At 42.3% G+C, this 15542-nt stretch overlaps 1 protein-coding gene across 9 annotated transcripts in view; it reads left to right on the forward strand.

Annotated features, from left to right (window-relative positions):
* Window positions 1-1662: 1662 nt before the first annotated feature.
* The window catches only part of znf469 (zinc finger protein 469), a 1056360-nt gene continuing 1042480 nt past the window's right edge, over window positions 1663-15542 (forward strand). For 7 of the 9 annotated variants that reach the window (XR_013576938.1, XR_013576939.1, XR_013576940.1 and 4 more), the window contains exon 1: window positions 1663-1791. The gene's annotated coding sequence lies outside the window, so the exon portion shown is untranslated. Of the gene's footprint in view, window positions 1792-2789; window positions 2898-15542 lie in introns of those variants that run through there. The other 2 variants (XR_013576943.1, XM_078544424.1) reach the window with 1 other exon arrangement.

Raw genomic sequence — 15542 nt, forward strand, 5'->3', positions numbered from 1 at the left:
CCAGGAAACATTGTTGTTTTTGCATGGCGGCTGATTTGATCTCCGAGTTGCACAGAGAATTGTCGTTTCAGCATCCTACCTGAACAACTTGAAGGACAGGGAAGAACTTCATGTCCATAGTGCCAAGCAGGGAATGGCTGCGCTGGCACATGCACCAGTAGCAGTCCTGGTTAGTGCCAGTGTTGCTCTGTTACTGGTAAATGTGCCAGTGCAGCCATTCCCTGCTTGGCACTCTGCCACCTGGCAGCACTGCCCTCGTCTACCCGAGCTTTGCGAATTCAACAACTAATTACAGTAACACAAAATACTGTGGATGCTGGAAATTTTAAACAAAGGCATAATTATTTTTGTCTGTGAATCACTCCCGCCCTCCACCCTATCATAGACCCTTTCATTCTTTCTGCACTCCATTCCTCCGATCTCCACCCACCCATCTCCACTTCCCCTGACTGTGCACTTGCTTAACAACTGTTCATTCCCTAACATCTTCCAGTTCTGATGAAAGGTCATTGATTGAAACATTACCTCTGATTCTCTCTCCACAGATGCTGCCTGGCCTGCTGAACATTGGCAGCATTTTCTGTTTTTATTTCAGATTTCCACCATCTGCAATATCCTGCTTTTTGATGAAAACAAGGAATCTTTGACTTTTTTTATTCTTTCAAGGGATGTGGGTTTCGCTGGTTAGGCCAGCATTTATTGCCCATCAGGCATATAAATCACCATGTGGTATCATGGACTATTTGGGTATTGAGGGAATTGAATAATTTTCTGTTCACATAACTGGGTGCTCTTTGAGCACCACCAATGCAATGTAGACATTATTGATAGCAGCACAAACCTTAAGGAAGTCAGCTATTCCATAAAACTGTATGACTCTCCACATGGCACTTAGCAGCCTTTCTATTTCAGCATTTCACCCAGGAGTGATGAATGGTTGTCTCATTAAAATGTTGTGTTCTTCTTTTCTGCATCTTTCCAATGCTCTATTCCTTTTTCTGGATGCCTCTGCCTGCTTCTCCAATGTAAGATATTATTTATAAGTGCCATAACATCTCATAAACTAGCAATAACAGTGACCCCTCTTACGAAAAAGTTCACCACTGTACTAACCCAAAGCTTCCCTAAACTTCTTGGCAATTTTCAACCACTTCTTGTAGACTGTAGCAGTAGCTCCCACCTATGCCACAAGATAACTTTGATGTTATAGGCAATTGCAGGAAAGAAACGCCAGAGGATACAATATTTAAATCAGCAGATTCCCACGTATTCTGGTCATGGATGGTGGAGGATGGGGTCCTCCCGTTTTAGAGTGCAACACCGGGATGAATGGCCCCGTGTACTTTCGGAGCCATAATATTAAACCCATAATTATAGCTTAAGCTGTGCACGACCACTTGATATGGTCTGTGGGATGATGGCTGTTTCAACAATCTACCAAGTTGAAACATGAGAATATGGACGTTTCAATATTTCGGGCAATATTTAAAAAAATAATAGCATGCAAGAAACTGCAGGTGAATAAAATGTTCGAATTGATTACCCCACTAAATAGAAATTGACACCAAAGCGGAAGAGGAGGACAAAAGCTTTTTGGCACACAGAGAGTTAACAAAGTGTGAGGGCGGAGAGATTTCTCTGAGTTTTTGTGAAGTGCTGCTGCGGAGAACGACAATGCGGAATCTTCTCACATAATTTGCAAAGAAGATAGATACATCCATCCATAGCTCCACATGTTACTTTAACCTCTCGAATCGTTCTTCACTGAGAACCATTCTGGGTGGCGAGAGGGTGAGTGATTGATAACTATTGTAAACATTGCTGTTTTGTGCAATTTCATAAGAGAATCAGAAATCGAACTAGCTTGGCTTGGAATTTGGAAAAGTTAGGAGTTCATTGCTGGCCATAAACTTGAGAAAATTAAATAATGCGCAAGTTTTATTTTACATACTTTTGCACTCTGAAGCCTTTAGAATTAGGGATATTACAAAATTAAGACGTTTACTGTTGATCCATCACTATTTTGAGAGTAGTTAACGCTCAGACGAAGCACAATTTTCAATTATTTGCACCAGGCATCTATTTTCATTTAAACGCGTTCTAGCAGCCCGATTGAACTGGTTAGTTTCAATACATTATTATTGGTGAAACATGCACAATGTTCTGAGTCGGCAGCTACATAGAGAATTGTGTTGAAAAATATGAATGAATTGGTGTCAGCACGTCTTTAAACATCAGCAGTCCATTAATGCAACTGGAGAGCTTTGAAATAGTTTTCGCTTTTTCTATGGCTGGAAGCCGTCAGTATCTGTTTCTTATTAGGAGATCATGGAACTTTGCTGAGCACTCTCCCCATCGCATTTTCTTGGGATGCATTTCTTTGAAAATTGCAAGATTTCTTTTACGATTAAAAAAAAACCCAAGTTCCAAGTAACTTTGAAGTGATTGTATTTGTTAACAATAATGCCAAGGTTTTTGGTCTTGGAGGAATTTGTCGGTCGTCTCGTTGTGACTGTGGTCTACAAAATTGAGAGGCGACCTCACCTTGACAGCTCGTGCAAATTGACACCTGGTGCCGGCAGCCAAGAGACATAGAAGTTTAGAATTTAAATGATGAGGCATGAACATTAATCTAGCATTTTTATCTCCTTGCACACATCTCATAGTTTATTTCACTCCCATTCTGTGTTGACGAATCAAGGTTTGAGACCGAAAAACTCCTTTTGGGAGCGAGCAGGTGGGTGGCGCGCGCTGCAGTCGCGGGTGTGCGCGCCCCCCCCCCCCCCACACGGTGAGCAAGAAGTCGAAACAAGACCGGTTTTGTGCAGAGCTCCGGCACTTTGTTGTGTTCTGATCGACATAGAACAATTTATTCAGTGACAACAGTGGCAGGACAGGTAAACATGTTGATGTGTTTTCTAACTGTTCTCCCTATTCCTGGCAACTTAAACGCCTGGTAAAAGTAGTGGCAGGAAAGGGTAGTTAGGCAGAGTGGCCGAATGTGGGAAGAGGTACTCCACAAGGGTCAGTGCTGGCACTACTGCTGTTCACAATTTACATTAATAATTTGGACTTGGGAATCAAAAGTGTTTTCTAAATTTGCAGATGACAACAAATTGGGGCCGGTAGTCATCGCTGAGGAGGACTACAAACCATTAGAATGGGCAAACAGTTGGCAAATAAAGTTCACACAGAAAAATCTGAGGTAATACATTTAGGTAGGAAGAATAGGGAGGTCACTTATTATTTGGAAGATGCAAGCCTCGGGGAGGGGGGGGTAGAGGAACAAAGGGATCTTGAAGTACAAACACACCAATCATTAAAAGCTGTGCCACAGGGTTAGTAAGGCCATTAAAAAAATATAACTAGGAGCTTGGAATGCCTAGAATTGAAAAGTAGGGAAGTTTTGTCAAACCCATATTGAACCTTGGTCAGACCACACTTAGAGTATTGTTTGCAGCTCTGGTCACCATATTATAGAACGCATATAGAGGCACTTGAGAGGGTGCAGAGAATATTTACAAGGATGATATCAGAAATGCATGGGTATACATTTTCAGTAAAGGATTGATAGGCTGGGTCTCTTTTCTCCTGAAAAAAAGAAGGCTGAGGGGCGACCTAATAGAGGTTTTTAAAATCGTGAAAGGATTTGATAGAGTGGATACTGAGAGAATGTTTCCACTTGTGGGAAAAATGTAACTAGAGGCCATCAATATTATGTAGTCACCAAGAAATCCAAAAAAGAAATTCAGAAGGTACTTCCTCATCCAAAGAGTGCTGAGAATGTGGAACTCACTACCATAGGGAATGGTTGAAGCTAGGCAAGCATATGAGGGAGGAGAGAATACAGTGTTATGATGGTAGATTTAGATCAGGAAAGATGGGAAGAGGCTCGAGTGAAGCATAAACATGGGCATGCACTGGATGGCCTGTTTCAGTGCCATATATCTTATGTAGGCTGACTGCCCAATAAGAGCCCAGAATATAAGCCTGCAATAGTGAAAATAAGCAATGATATTGAAAGTGTGGAGGGTATTATAACTAAGTTGCAGGTATGCCTAATGTTCCTTTATTCCTTTCCTGAGAAATCAGTGGAAGAGGGAAATATTTATTTTGTAGGGGAACTCTTGAGTATTACCTCTTTCCTATCCTAGAAAACCCCCCCCAACCCAAACTTTACCTCCCAAATTCTTTGCTGCATTTTTGGGCTGTAACTTCTGATAGAGTGGCAATTGATTCGGATTGCCACTCTGTGCAAAATTACTTACCTGGAAATCCAGGCGATCCTAACTTGTACAACCTTCCAACTCAGGCCAAGCAAGGTCTGGGCAGTGCAGCGCACTCCTGCGGCATATAGATGAGGGCAGTTCAGTTGAAGGTTGGTAAGCCACAGCCCCTTTTATATGGCGCAGGTAAGTTTAAAGGTCGAGCTGAGTTTAAAGGCCTTTGACAAGTCAGGGAGAATGTAAATGTATAAGTTAAGTGGATAGGCTTTTGGTGGGGTAGGGGTAGTTGGGAGGCGGGCCTATGGGCGGGTAATCGAGAGGTGGGCCTGGGAGGGTTAGGGGGTAGTTGGAAGGCGGGCCTGGAGGGGTGTGGGAGATGGTTGGGAGTCGGGCCTTGGGGGGGGGAGAGGTGCATTCGGGGCGGGGTGGGGGGGTGGGGGTGGGGGGGGGGGTGGTGGTGCTGGGGGAATGGTGGGCAGTGGGTCCTGGGCCCTGGGGGGTTGGGGTAGTCATGTATCGGCCTTTGGTGGGTGGAGTCGGGAGTCCTGTGGGGGCGGGGGGGGTCATGGGGTATAGACTCGGGGTGGGGGGGGGTGGGGGTGTGCAGTGGTGGAGGGAGTCCCAGAAGGGTAGTCCAGTGGGGAGTTGGTGGGGAGGGGGGAGGGTGTAGTCCCGGGAGGTGGGGTGGGGTCTCGAGGGATTCCCGTGGGGGAGCCGGGTAGGTCAGTGCTATAGTTACCCAGAAGCCAGATGGTTTTAATTCTTCTATCTATTTCTGGATAACTATTGCTGCAATACAATTCTTCTATCTATTTCTGGATAACTATTGCTGCAATACAGTCAGAAGCAATTGAAGTTTGTGATTTAAATCGCATTTTCGGATGGTTCTCAGTGCAGGGAAATTGCCCATCAGAAGTTTGAATTTCCCGGGCAATTGCTGTACACTCCTTATCTGGGAACTTCTGGGGGGGTTTCCCCAGCGCATCTTTGGGGTACACCACGATACACTGCTATGCATGTGTTTTTCTCTTTTGAACTGAAATAGTATAGTCTTTGCTCTTTGAGGGGTGTACATTTGCGAGATGTACATCGGTTGCAATTGTGCAGTATCTGATTGATAAGATTTCTCATGTGATTCATCAGGTGATTCTTTGGTTCTCTCCCTTCTGAGAGATTTGTTGAGCAGCAAACACTTATAGCTTCTAGAACTTACTCTGTTTACTTCTCATTTTATATATGTAATAAAATATTGATACTTATGGCTATGCCTACTGTTTAAAGAGGTATTGACACAATAGTCCTTTCAGTTGAGATGGAGGCTGATGCTATCTTCCAGATCTGCAATTGGTGAATGATTCTTAACTACCAGGTTCTGTAGTTTTTTTTTGGAGACTGTAGAAGAGGACCACTGGGGACCTACCTTTCAAAAGCGTCCTTAATCTTAGGAGTTTTGCTTACAGATGCTTCATCAACATAAGTCAACTGACGGTGATTTTTGCGATCTGCTGAGGTCCTTGCCTTGTACATTATTTAACCTCTAAGACCCCCATATGTGTGCCTGTTCCGGCATACAGATACTCCAGCCACGGAGCTTCATCTGCACACGTCACCAGTATATTTCATGAAATGGCTTAGCGTTTCTGTCATTGCCATACTACTCACATTATTTCATGCCAGAAAACACATGGATGTCTTCCTCAATTGAATATCTAGGTTGGAGGATGAAAATAAATTACTGCAGATGCTGGAAATCTGAGATAAAAAACAGAAAGTGCTGGAAATACTCAGCAGGTCTGGCAGCATCCGCAGAGAGAGAAACAAAGTTAATGCATTCAATTTATATGTAGGCTGTAGGAGTGTTCCCACTACAGGAAAAAGTGTCTCACACCTATGACCCAAGTCACTGTGCAGCACTTGTACCTATACCTTCACATGGCTTCTTGCGCCAACCTAACAGATCTAGACACTTTGAACTCCTTGCGTTTTACATAACGTCAATTCACAGTCTTGCCAGCATTCTCAGCTTTGCCATTGGACCTTGAGTAGTGAGGCAGTGAGGTCCATGTGCCTAAAACTCCAGACCTTGGTAAACTCTGCAAATTGTGGACCATTATCCATACAACTAACCACCCACCTAACTGAATGCAGTTCTACAGGGATTTTTTTTTGATCCAAGTGCCATTTATTTTTAAGCCTTGACAGCGATAGCCAGTGGCTTATTCAAACGGAGGAGGGAGGGGTGCGTGGGAGGGTTGAGTGTGTCTCAACTGAGCCTTGTCTTTTACTTATCTGGTATTCGTATGTGCTCATACAGCAGCCATTGCTTCATAGTGATTATGGGCAGGAACAAGAACCTTACCTAATGCAGGGGCACCGAGGCCAGTTGAAGCAACTCTGTTACCAAGCAGCTAATTCACTAAAGATTAGGAAATTTTATTTTTCTGAGCTCAGCTGCTTAATAGGTAAATTTACTGACCCATTGGGAGATGGTTCCATCATTTGTCTAAGAAATTAACAGGAGTGAAATCATAAGATATGCTTTGTAGTTTCAACATTTGATGCTAGACTACATCCTAGGACTTGTTAAGGCTGTTTCCTTAATTACCTGTGGTAATCTAGTTGAAATGTAAAGAAGAGAAAAACAGTCAGTAGAAAGAGTGTTCAGATGTGCAACTTCAATTGAAAAGAGGAGAATGCATTCTTATTGCTTCTCTGCTCACCTGCTGTTAGTAAATAGCAGTTTCCTGTATATCTGGGAAGAGTACTCATCTGTCTGCTTCTCTCTGATCACTGTACAATGGACCAATTTGGAGAGGTTTGCAGTAGTCATGGAGTTACAATACTGGGAGGTGTTTTAAGTATGTTATGACTGACATAAGATGGAAATTTGTGGGCAGAAATGGTGCAGGGGCAGGGGTCTGTGCTTGTCTAATACTGTTGAAAGAGGTAAGCATGGCTGAGTAGCAAAGAAGGGGACGTAAGCAAGGCTGTTTATGAGCAGGAGCAAGAGGATTGCTAAAGAAGGGGTGGAACCACTTGTAAACAAAGGGGACATCTTCTATTTGTGACAGAATTCTAGAGAGTCTTAAAAATATTTTGCTTTTGAAGATGGTGAAAATGCAACAGGAATACCTGAGGAGAATATATAGAAACAGGTTATTAGTCTTACTGGTCTCTGTCAATGATAATGTTCCATCTAAGGCTTCATCTAAGCCTACGTGCACCACCTCCTATTCCTTTCTCCCTTCTTCTTATTTAGCTTCTTCTTAAAGGCATCTATGCTGTTCACCTCAACTGTTCCATGTGGTAGTAAGTTCCACTTTCGAATCATTTCTTGGGTCAAGAAATATCTCCTGAATCCCCTTTTGGATTTATTAGTGACTATTTTCTTTATGGTCCCTAGTTTTGAACTACCCAACATGTGAACCATCTTCACTATATCTACTCTATTAAACACTACTATTAAGTCACCCTCATTCCTCTCTTTTCTGGAAAAATGTACCCAATCTATTCAGTCTATCCTGATTGTTACAAACTCTCAGTTCTGGTCTCATTTTTCTAAATCTTGGCACCTTCCCAACTGCCTCTGTATTATTTTTATAATATGGACCAGAACTGTGCATAGTACTGTAGATCATGGCGCTAACTTGACCCAGTATATAAGACTATCTCTTTTTTGGTGCCAAAATGCAAATTTAGGTCTATACTCTGCACTTAATTAGACCTTCCACTTTTCAGCTAATAAATGCATTAGGAGCCGGCCTCAATTTTTCAACCCCAGTACATGTTTAGGGTTAGACTTACCTTATAAGTTGGCGCATGGGATCAAGCAGGTGATACGGGCTGCATTGCCAAGAAGATGCGCGGAAGTTGAAGACATGTCCACACACAGCACACTGCATGTGGTGAACAAAATAGATCCTCCTGCCAAAAGAATGAAGTATTGGGCTGGTTTCAAGCTAAAAGTCATAATGTTTGCTAACTCATCAAATAACTGTGCTGCAGCAAGGGAATTCAGCGTTAGTGAAAAACTAGCACATGAATGGAAGAATAAGGAATCTGCTCTAACAAAGATGCCCAAGGCGAAATGTGCGATGAGAACAGGAATCAGCCACTGGCCTGATCTTGAGATGCATGTATCAGAATGGGTCCTCAAATAGTCAGAATGGTTACATTGTCACCAGAAATTCAATGCATATATATGCACTTAAGTGGCCCAAATCAAACCCTGAGTGCAGCAAAGACTTCAGAGCAACAGCTAGTTGTCACAGCTGCTTTATGGTACACAAATGTCCAGTGTGGCGACAGAATACTGAGATCTCTCAAAGACTACCAGGAGACCTCGATGCGAAAATGACCAGTTTCCAGTGATTCATCAACAGTGGCAAAAACACAAGTACCCATAGTCACATTGGCAACATGGATGAAAAGCCTGTGAATTTCAGTATGCGCAGCAACCAAACTCTGGAGTGGAAAGGTTCAAAAGGAGTTTTAGTGAAAACCATAGGACGTGAGAAGACAAGATTCATGATTGTACAAGGCTGCATGACTGACAGAATGAAATTAAAGCCTATGGTAATTTTCAAATGTAAAACCATATCATATATCAGGTTCCCTGCAGGAGTTTTTGTGCATGTCCATGACAATGGTTGGATTGATGAGGTTGGAGTGAAGCTTTGGATTAATCACGTGCGGAATAGGTGTCCTTCACAAAGAATGCAGTTTATTAGTGTGGGACATGTGCAGATCCCATATAACCAATGAGATCAAGAGCCACTTGCGACAAAATAACACCCAAGTTGCAGTTATAATGGTGGGGTCTAATGTCTGTCATTCAACCTTTGGATGTGTGCCTCAACAAGATATTTAAGGATCAAGTTTGTGCCGAATGGAATAGGTGAACGGTTGTTGGAGAAGGAAACATTCACAAGGAATGGAAATATGAAAATACCCTGCTTGATGTTTTGTGGTTTTGACATCAATTAATGAATAAACTGTCATCAGTTGTTCAAAAAATGTGGCATATCCAAGTCAATGGATGGAGAGGGAGATGATTTGTTGTGGAAGGACGATTATGAAATCGAAAGCACCACATCTGATCCAGAATGGGATCCTTATGATGATGCTTTGGCAAAGGGATTCAGGATGAATCCAGTGAACTCTTTGCATCGGATGCTGAAAACTATGAATTTGATGGCTTTTAAAACGTTATGATTGTGGTTCAAACATCCTTGTAGAAATATTTCATTAAATAAAGTATAACGCATTGATTTAATTTGAATAACTTTTTTTTTCACATACCAAAATGGTAATCACCTACACCAACATCAGTGGTTTACGTTTTATATTTAAATTAGTGGACACTTAGGAATCATGGGCCAGTTGAGCTGGCAAATTTGATTAATTGAACTCGATTTCATATAACTAGACCCTGGAGTTTCGTGGAGTAATAGTTTTAATGTGAAAGTTTGCTTTACTTTACCAATTACCAATTTTTTTTTATAACGGTAATGAAATTGAACTTTTCAAGCACAGGTTTTTCATGTCTTCCCTTTTGATTTGTGTCCTCTAAAATAGCACCTGTTTCTGATATTAAAAATAAGTATTTTGTCATAGATTGCTGTGAAGTTTCAACTCGGGTCCCATAATTCATCTTCGACATTTTTTGAATCACTTGGAGAAACAATCTTTTTTAAAAATTCATTTACAGGATGTGGATGTCGCTGGCTAGGCCAGCACTTATTGCCCATCCCTAATTGCCCTTGAGAAGGTGGTGGTGAGCTTCCTTCTTGAACTGCTGCAGTCCCTCTGGTGTAGGTACACCCACAGTGCTGTTAGGGAGGGAGTTCCAGGATTTTGACCCAGAGACAGTGAAGGAACAGCGATATATTTCCAAATCAGGATGGTGAGTGACTTGGAGGGGAACTTCCAGGTGGTGGTGTTCCCATGTATCTGCTGCCCTTGTCCTTCTAGATGGCAGAGGTCGTAGGTTTGAAAGGTGCTGCCTAAGGAGCCTTGGTGAGTTTCTGCAGTGCATTTTGTAGATAGTACACACTGTTACCACTGTTCGTCAGTGGTGGAGGGAGTGAATGTTTGTAGAAGAGGTGCCAATCAAGCAGGCTGCTTTGCCCTGGATGGTGTCAAACTTTGAGTGTTGTTGGGGCTGCACTCATCCAGGCAAGTGGAGAGTTTTCCATCGCACTCATGACTTGTGCCTTGTAGATCGTGGACAAGATTTGGGGAGTCAGAAGGTGAGATACTTGCTGCAGGATTCCTGGCCTCTGACCTGCTGTTATATCCGCAGTATTTATATGGCTATGGCTAGTTCAGTTTCTGGTCAGTGGTGTTATGACGTGGCAAATGATGTATGCCAGGTGGACCAAATCCACAAAGGAAACTTGGTCGCCCAATCACAACAGTTTTCAATTTGTATTTATTATGGGAAGATGTGTGCACTGAATTCAGAAGTAATAAGTCCACCAAGACCTTTATAGATTTAAAAAATTAAATTAAAATATTTAATAACAAAATATAAAATACTTCAAGCGCATACATAAGACTACAATTACTTACTACTATGATAACTCCTAAAATTCCTAATTAACCTGACCCCCAGTTACATCCCCTTTAAGGCAATGGTCCAAAATAAAATTTAGATTTAAAACAGAACCAGCAAGTTAACACAATACCCACTTGACAGTGGAATTCCAAATGGCTTTTGCGTAACTTCAGTTTCGTTACATAGCAGACTCAAACACACATGGCTGGAGGCTTCATTTAAGGCTTTCTCACACATTCCTGTTAGATCTTACTTGGCCTACCTCCCACATAGGCTTTCATTCTCCTTTATATATGTTTCTCTCTTTATAATATGTAAATTCTATTGTTTCATATGCTGTTGAAACTGTATCTTCCTCATAATATAAAAACTTAAATGTTGGCAATAATATCAGTAACCTTTGGGAGAAATAAACACATTCGTTAGCCCTGCTTATCTGGCTCGTTGTAAACAGACTAAGATCCCTTTGAAACCCAAAAATCCCTTCATTTATCTAAAAATGCCAATCCCCTTCACACCTTACATGCTAAGCCACCACCCATGTTTATTCATTAGCATGCCCAGCACCGAGCTTCTTTTGATGACTTCAAATGTAATTAAATCACACAGACCCAACTGTACTTACCCCCATAAACCTACTTCACAATAAACCAGAAAAATATTGTGAAAATTATTGTACTTCAGTCACAATGGTAACCTCCAGGATGTTGGTACTAGGGGATTCAGCGATGGTTATACCATTGAATGTCAAAGGTTGATGGTTAGATTCTGTCTTGTTGGAGATGGTCATCACCTGGCATTTGTGTGGCACCAATGTTACTTGCCACTTGCTAATATCCAAGCCTAGATATTATCCAGGTCTTGCTGCATTTGGGCATGGACAGCTTCAGCCTCTGAGGAGTCACGAATGGTGCTGAATATCATGCAATCATCAGTGAACGTCCCTACTTCTGACCTTATGATGGAAATAAGATCATTTGATGAAACAGCTGAAGATGGTTGGGCCTCCTGCAGTGATATCCTGGAACTGAGATGATTTACCTCCAACAACCACAACCACCTTCCTTTGTGCTAGGTATGACTCCAACCAGCAGAGCATTTACCCCCTGATTCCTAGTGACTCCAGTTTTGCTAGGGCTCCTTGATGCCAGACTCAGTCAAATGCGGCCTTGATGTCAAAGGAGTCACTGTCACCTCACCTCTGGAGTTCAGCTCTTTTGTCCATGTTTGAACCAATGCTGTAATGAGGTCAGAAATTGAGTGACCCTGACGGACCCCAAAGTGAGCGACAGTGAGCAGGTTATTGCTAAGCAAGTGCCGTTTGATAACACTGTTGATGACACCTTCCATCACTTTACTGATGTTTGAGAGTAGATTGATGGGGCAGTAATTGGCCGGGTTGGATTTGTCCTATTTTTTGTGTACAGGACATACCTGGGCAATTTTCCACATTGCTGGGTAGATGCCTGTGTTGTAGCTATACTAGAACAGCTTGGTTAGGAGCGTGGCAAGTACTGAAGCACAAGTCTTCAATACTATTGCCGGAATATTGCCAGGGCCCATGGCCTTTGCAGTATTCAGTACCTTCAGCCATTTCTTCATCATACATGGAGTGAATTGAACTGGCTGAAGACTGGCATTTGTGATGCTGCGGACCTCCTGGCGGAGGCCGAGATGGATCATCCACTCGGCACTTTTGGCTAAAGATTGCTGTGAATGCGTCAGCCTTATCTTTGCACTGCTGTGCTGGGCTCCCCCATCATTGAGGATGGGGATATTTGTGGATCCTCCTCTTCCAGTGAGTTTTTTAATTGCCCATCACCATTCGCAGCTGGATGTGGCAGGACTGCAGAGCTTAGATCTGATCTGTTGGTTGTGGAATTGCTTAGCTCTGTCTATCACTTGTTGCTTATGCTGTTTGGCACATAAGTAGTCCTGTCTTGTAGCTTCACCAGGTTGACACCTCATTTTTAAGAATGCCTGGTGTTGCTCCTGGCATGCCTTCCTGCTCTCTTCATTGAACCAGAGTTGATCCCCTGCCTTGGTGTTAATGATAGAGTGGGGAAAATGCTGGGCCATGAGGTTACAGATTATGTTTGAGTACAATTCTGTTGTTGCTGATAGCTCACAGCACCACATGGATACCCAATTTTGATTTGCTAGATCTGTTCGAAATCTATCCCATTTAGCCTGGTGGTAGTGCCACACAACACGATGGAGGGTATCCTCAGTGTGAAGATGGGACTTCGTCTCCACAAGGACTGTGCGGTGGTCACTCCTACTGATACTATCATAGACAGATGCATCTGCAGAAGACAGGTTGGTGAGGATAAGGCCAAGCATGTTTTTCCCTCCTGTTGGTTCCCTCACCACCTGCCGCAGGCCCAGTCTAGCAGCTATGTCCTTTGGACTATGCCAGCTCGGTCTGTAGTGGTGCTACCGAGCCACCCTTCATCATGGACATTGAAGTCCCTCACCCAGAGTTCATTCTGTGCCCCCGTCACCCTCCTTGCTTACTCCAAGTGTTCAACATGGGGGAGTACTGATTCATCAACTGAGTGGGGGAGCGGAATGGGCAGTACACGGTTATCACTCGGAGGTTTCCTTGCCCATGTTTGACCTGATGCCATGAGATTTCATGGAGGGTGGAGTTGATGTTGAGAACCCCCAGGGCAACTCCTCTTGACTATTATTTGAGAAAATGATTTGTCCACACATGACACAAATTTTAAGATTAGCTTTTCAGGATCACAGAGGGTAATCTCAAGTAACTGTGAAGTTAGTTCACAGTTTATAAACCCAGTTACATCTCATTCAACAAGTGTAACTTTTTCAAGAGTTTTTACAGCAAGATAAGAGTCATGTTCTTGTCAGTTCATAAACAGTTAGCTATTTGGGTACTTAATGGTTTGAATTACATCACTTATACTGTGATTCTTTCTTCTCGTCCGATCGCTGTAGTTCTGACACAGGTTTTTCTGGCTCCTCCTTCCCCAGCAAATGAACTATTGATCGTTGACATGGAGAGAGTTTTTTTAAAATATGGGGGCTGCACCTGTGCCTCCTATGAGAGTTTTCTTGGGCACTGGGATACAGTATGTTGTTCCACACAAAGAAAATTGCTTCCTGCAGTATATTCTGTCCTGAAACATGCCATGTATGTTGTAAGTAATGACTCAGTTTGAATATCATACTTGCTCTTTCCTAGCTAATATGATCTGACAATGCATAATTTTTGGTATAAGTAGTTTGCTTCATTAGTAAGTATGCCCTGTGATGTTACTTCACAGTAATATTCTTCTTTTCCCTAGACATTTTCACACTCCATTGCTGGACAATGAATTTTTTAACAGTTCCAATGGCTAAGTGACTTGCTTGCTGTTTGGCAAATATAAAATGAAGTCACACAGTTGAAAACCACATGTCCCTGCATTTCATTAAGGCTTAGCCATTATGAAAAATCTAGCCTTCTCTTTTCTTTAGAAAAATAGTAATGTTGGCTCTGTTGTTATCTAAAAATTCTGTTTCAAAGAATTGTTTTTGATTGAATTTCAGTGAATGGTTAATTGGTCTGTGGTGTAAAAATTCAGTCATTTTTATCTTGAATTGATGGAAATTATCCCAGCAGATGATTCTAGTTATCAGCACTCCACTGTGATTTGAATGTTTGTAGAGCGTCGTATTTGAAGCACACAGCTAGAGAAATAAACTCATTCATTACCAGCTGCCAAGGTGGTAACAGCTGAAATCTTTCTGCCTCAATGATGAATTACTGTTCTGATTATAACTTTAAACTCCCCCTGTCCATAAATCAGAGATTTTGATGTAGAACATTACAACCCTGCAGCTTTGGGGCCCCCATTATCAAAAAATGACCCAGAAACTTTATAATTCAATTTGTGTACTTTTTTCTCCTTAATTTGGCATGGGTAAGCATTTGGACCTTATGTAGTTACTGAACTGACAGACAGTTTTACACAGTTTTAGATGTAGCAGAGTAGCTGGCACAAAAGAGGAGTTGAGGCCTGGGGCAGATCATCCATGATCTTATTGAATGGCGGGGCAGGCTTGAGGGGCCAAATGGCCTACTCCTGCTCCTATTTCTTATGTTCTTAACAGTTATAAGGTGTAGAATTAAACCTTCCAAAAGCCAAGAATTTACATACCAAAATAAACTACAGTCAGAATCATATCAATTGATGTTATCTTTCACAAATGATGGAAAGCTATCTTTTCAAAGGCTAGTATTTTCTACATATCAGAGAATGCATTACAAAGGGTATCAGTAGGAGGGAAGTGGATGGGAGTGAAATAGAGAATTTAATGGGAATAAATAGCAATAGATAGAAGAAGGAAACGATGATGAACGGAAGGGAGAAAGGGGTAGAAGTTGGAAAGGCACTTTCAACAACCAAGTGGGGAGACATTGGTACTGCTTTGTAGTGAGGAAGAAGAGTGCAGCATTGGCTGAGGGCGAGAGCATGCCACTGTGAACTGGGATGCGGTGTCATGGCAAAGAATGCCAGGATAAATCCTGGAGGGGAGGAAACAATACTAGTTTTAACAATGGGAGAGGATTGGAAGGAGAATGCCAGCTTTACTGAGTTGGACGGGGAAAGAGGAATGCCAGGCTGAATTGAAGAGGGAAGGAGATAAAAATGTCAATATGATTAGGAAGAGATGAAAAGAGAGCTGGGACACGAGCTGCTCACTACTTTCCCAGATAGAAATCCTAAGCAACGTGTGCCTGACGGTGC

Source organism: Cetorhinus maximus, chromosome 6 (assembly GCF_964194155.1).
Source record: "Cetorhinus maximus chromosome 6, sCetMax3.hap1.1, whole genome shotgun sequence".
NCBI classification, from domain to species: domain Eukaryota; kingdom Metazoa; phylum Chordata; class Chondrichthyes; order Lamniformes; family Cetorhinidae; genus Cetorhinus; species Cetorhinus maximus.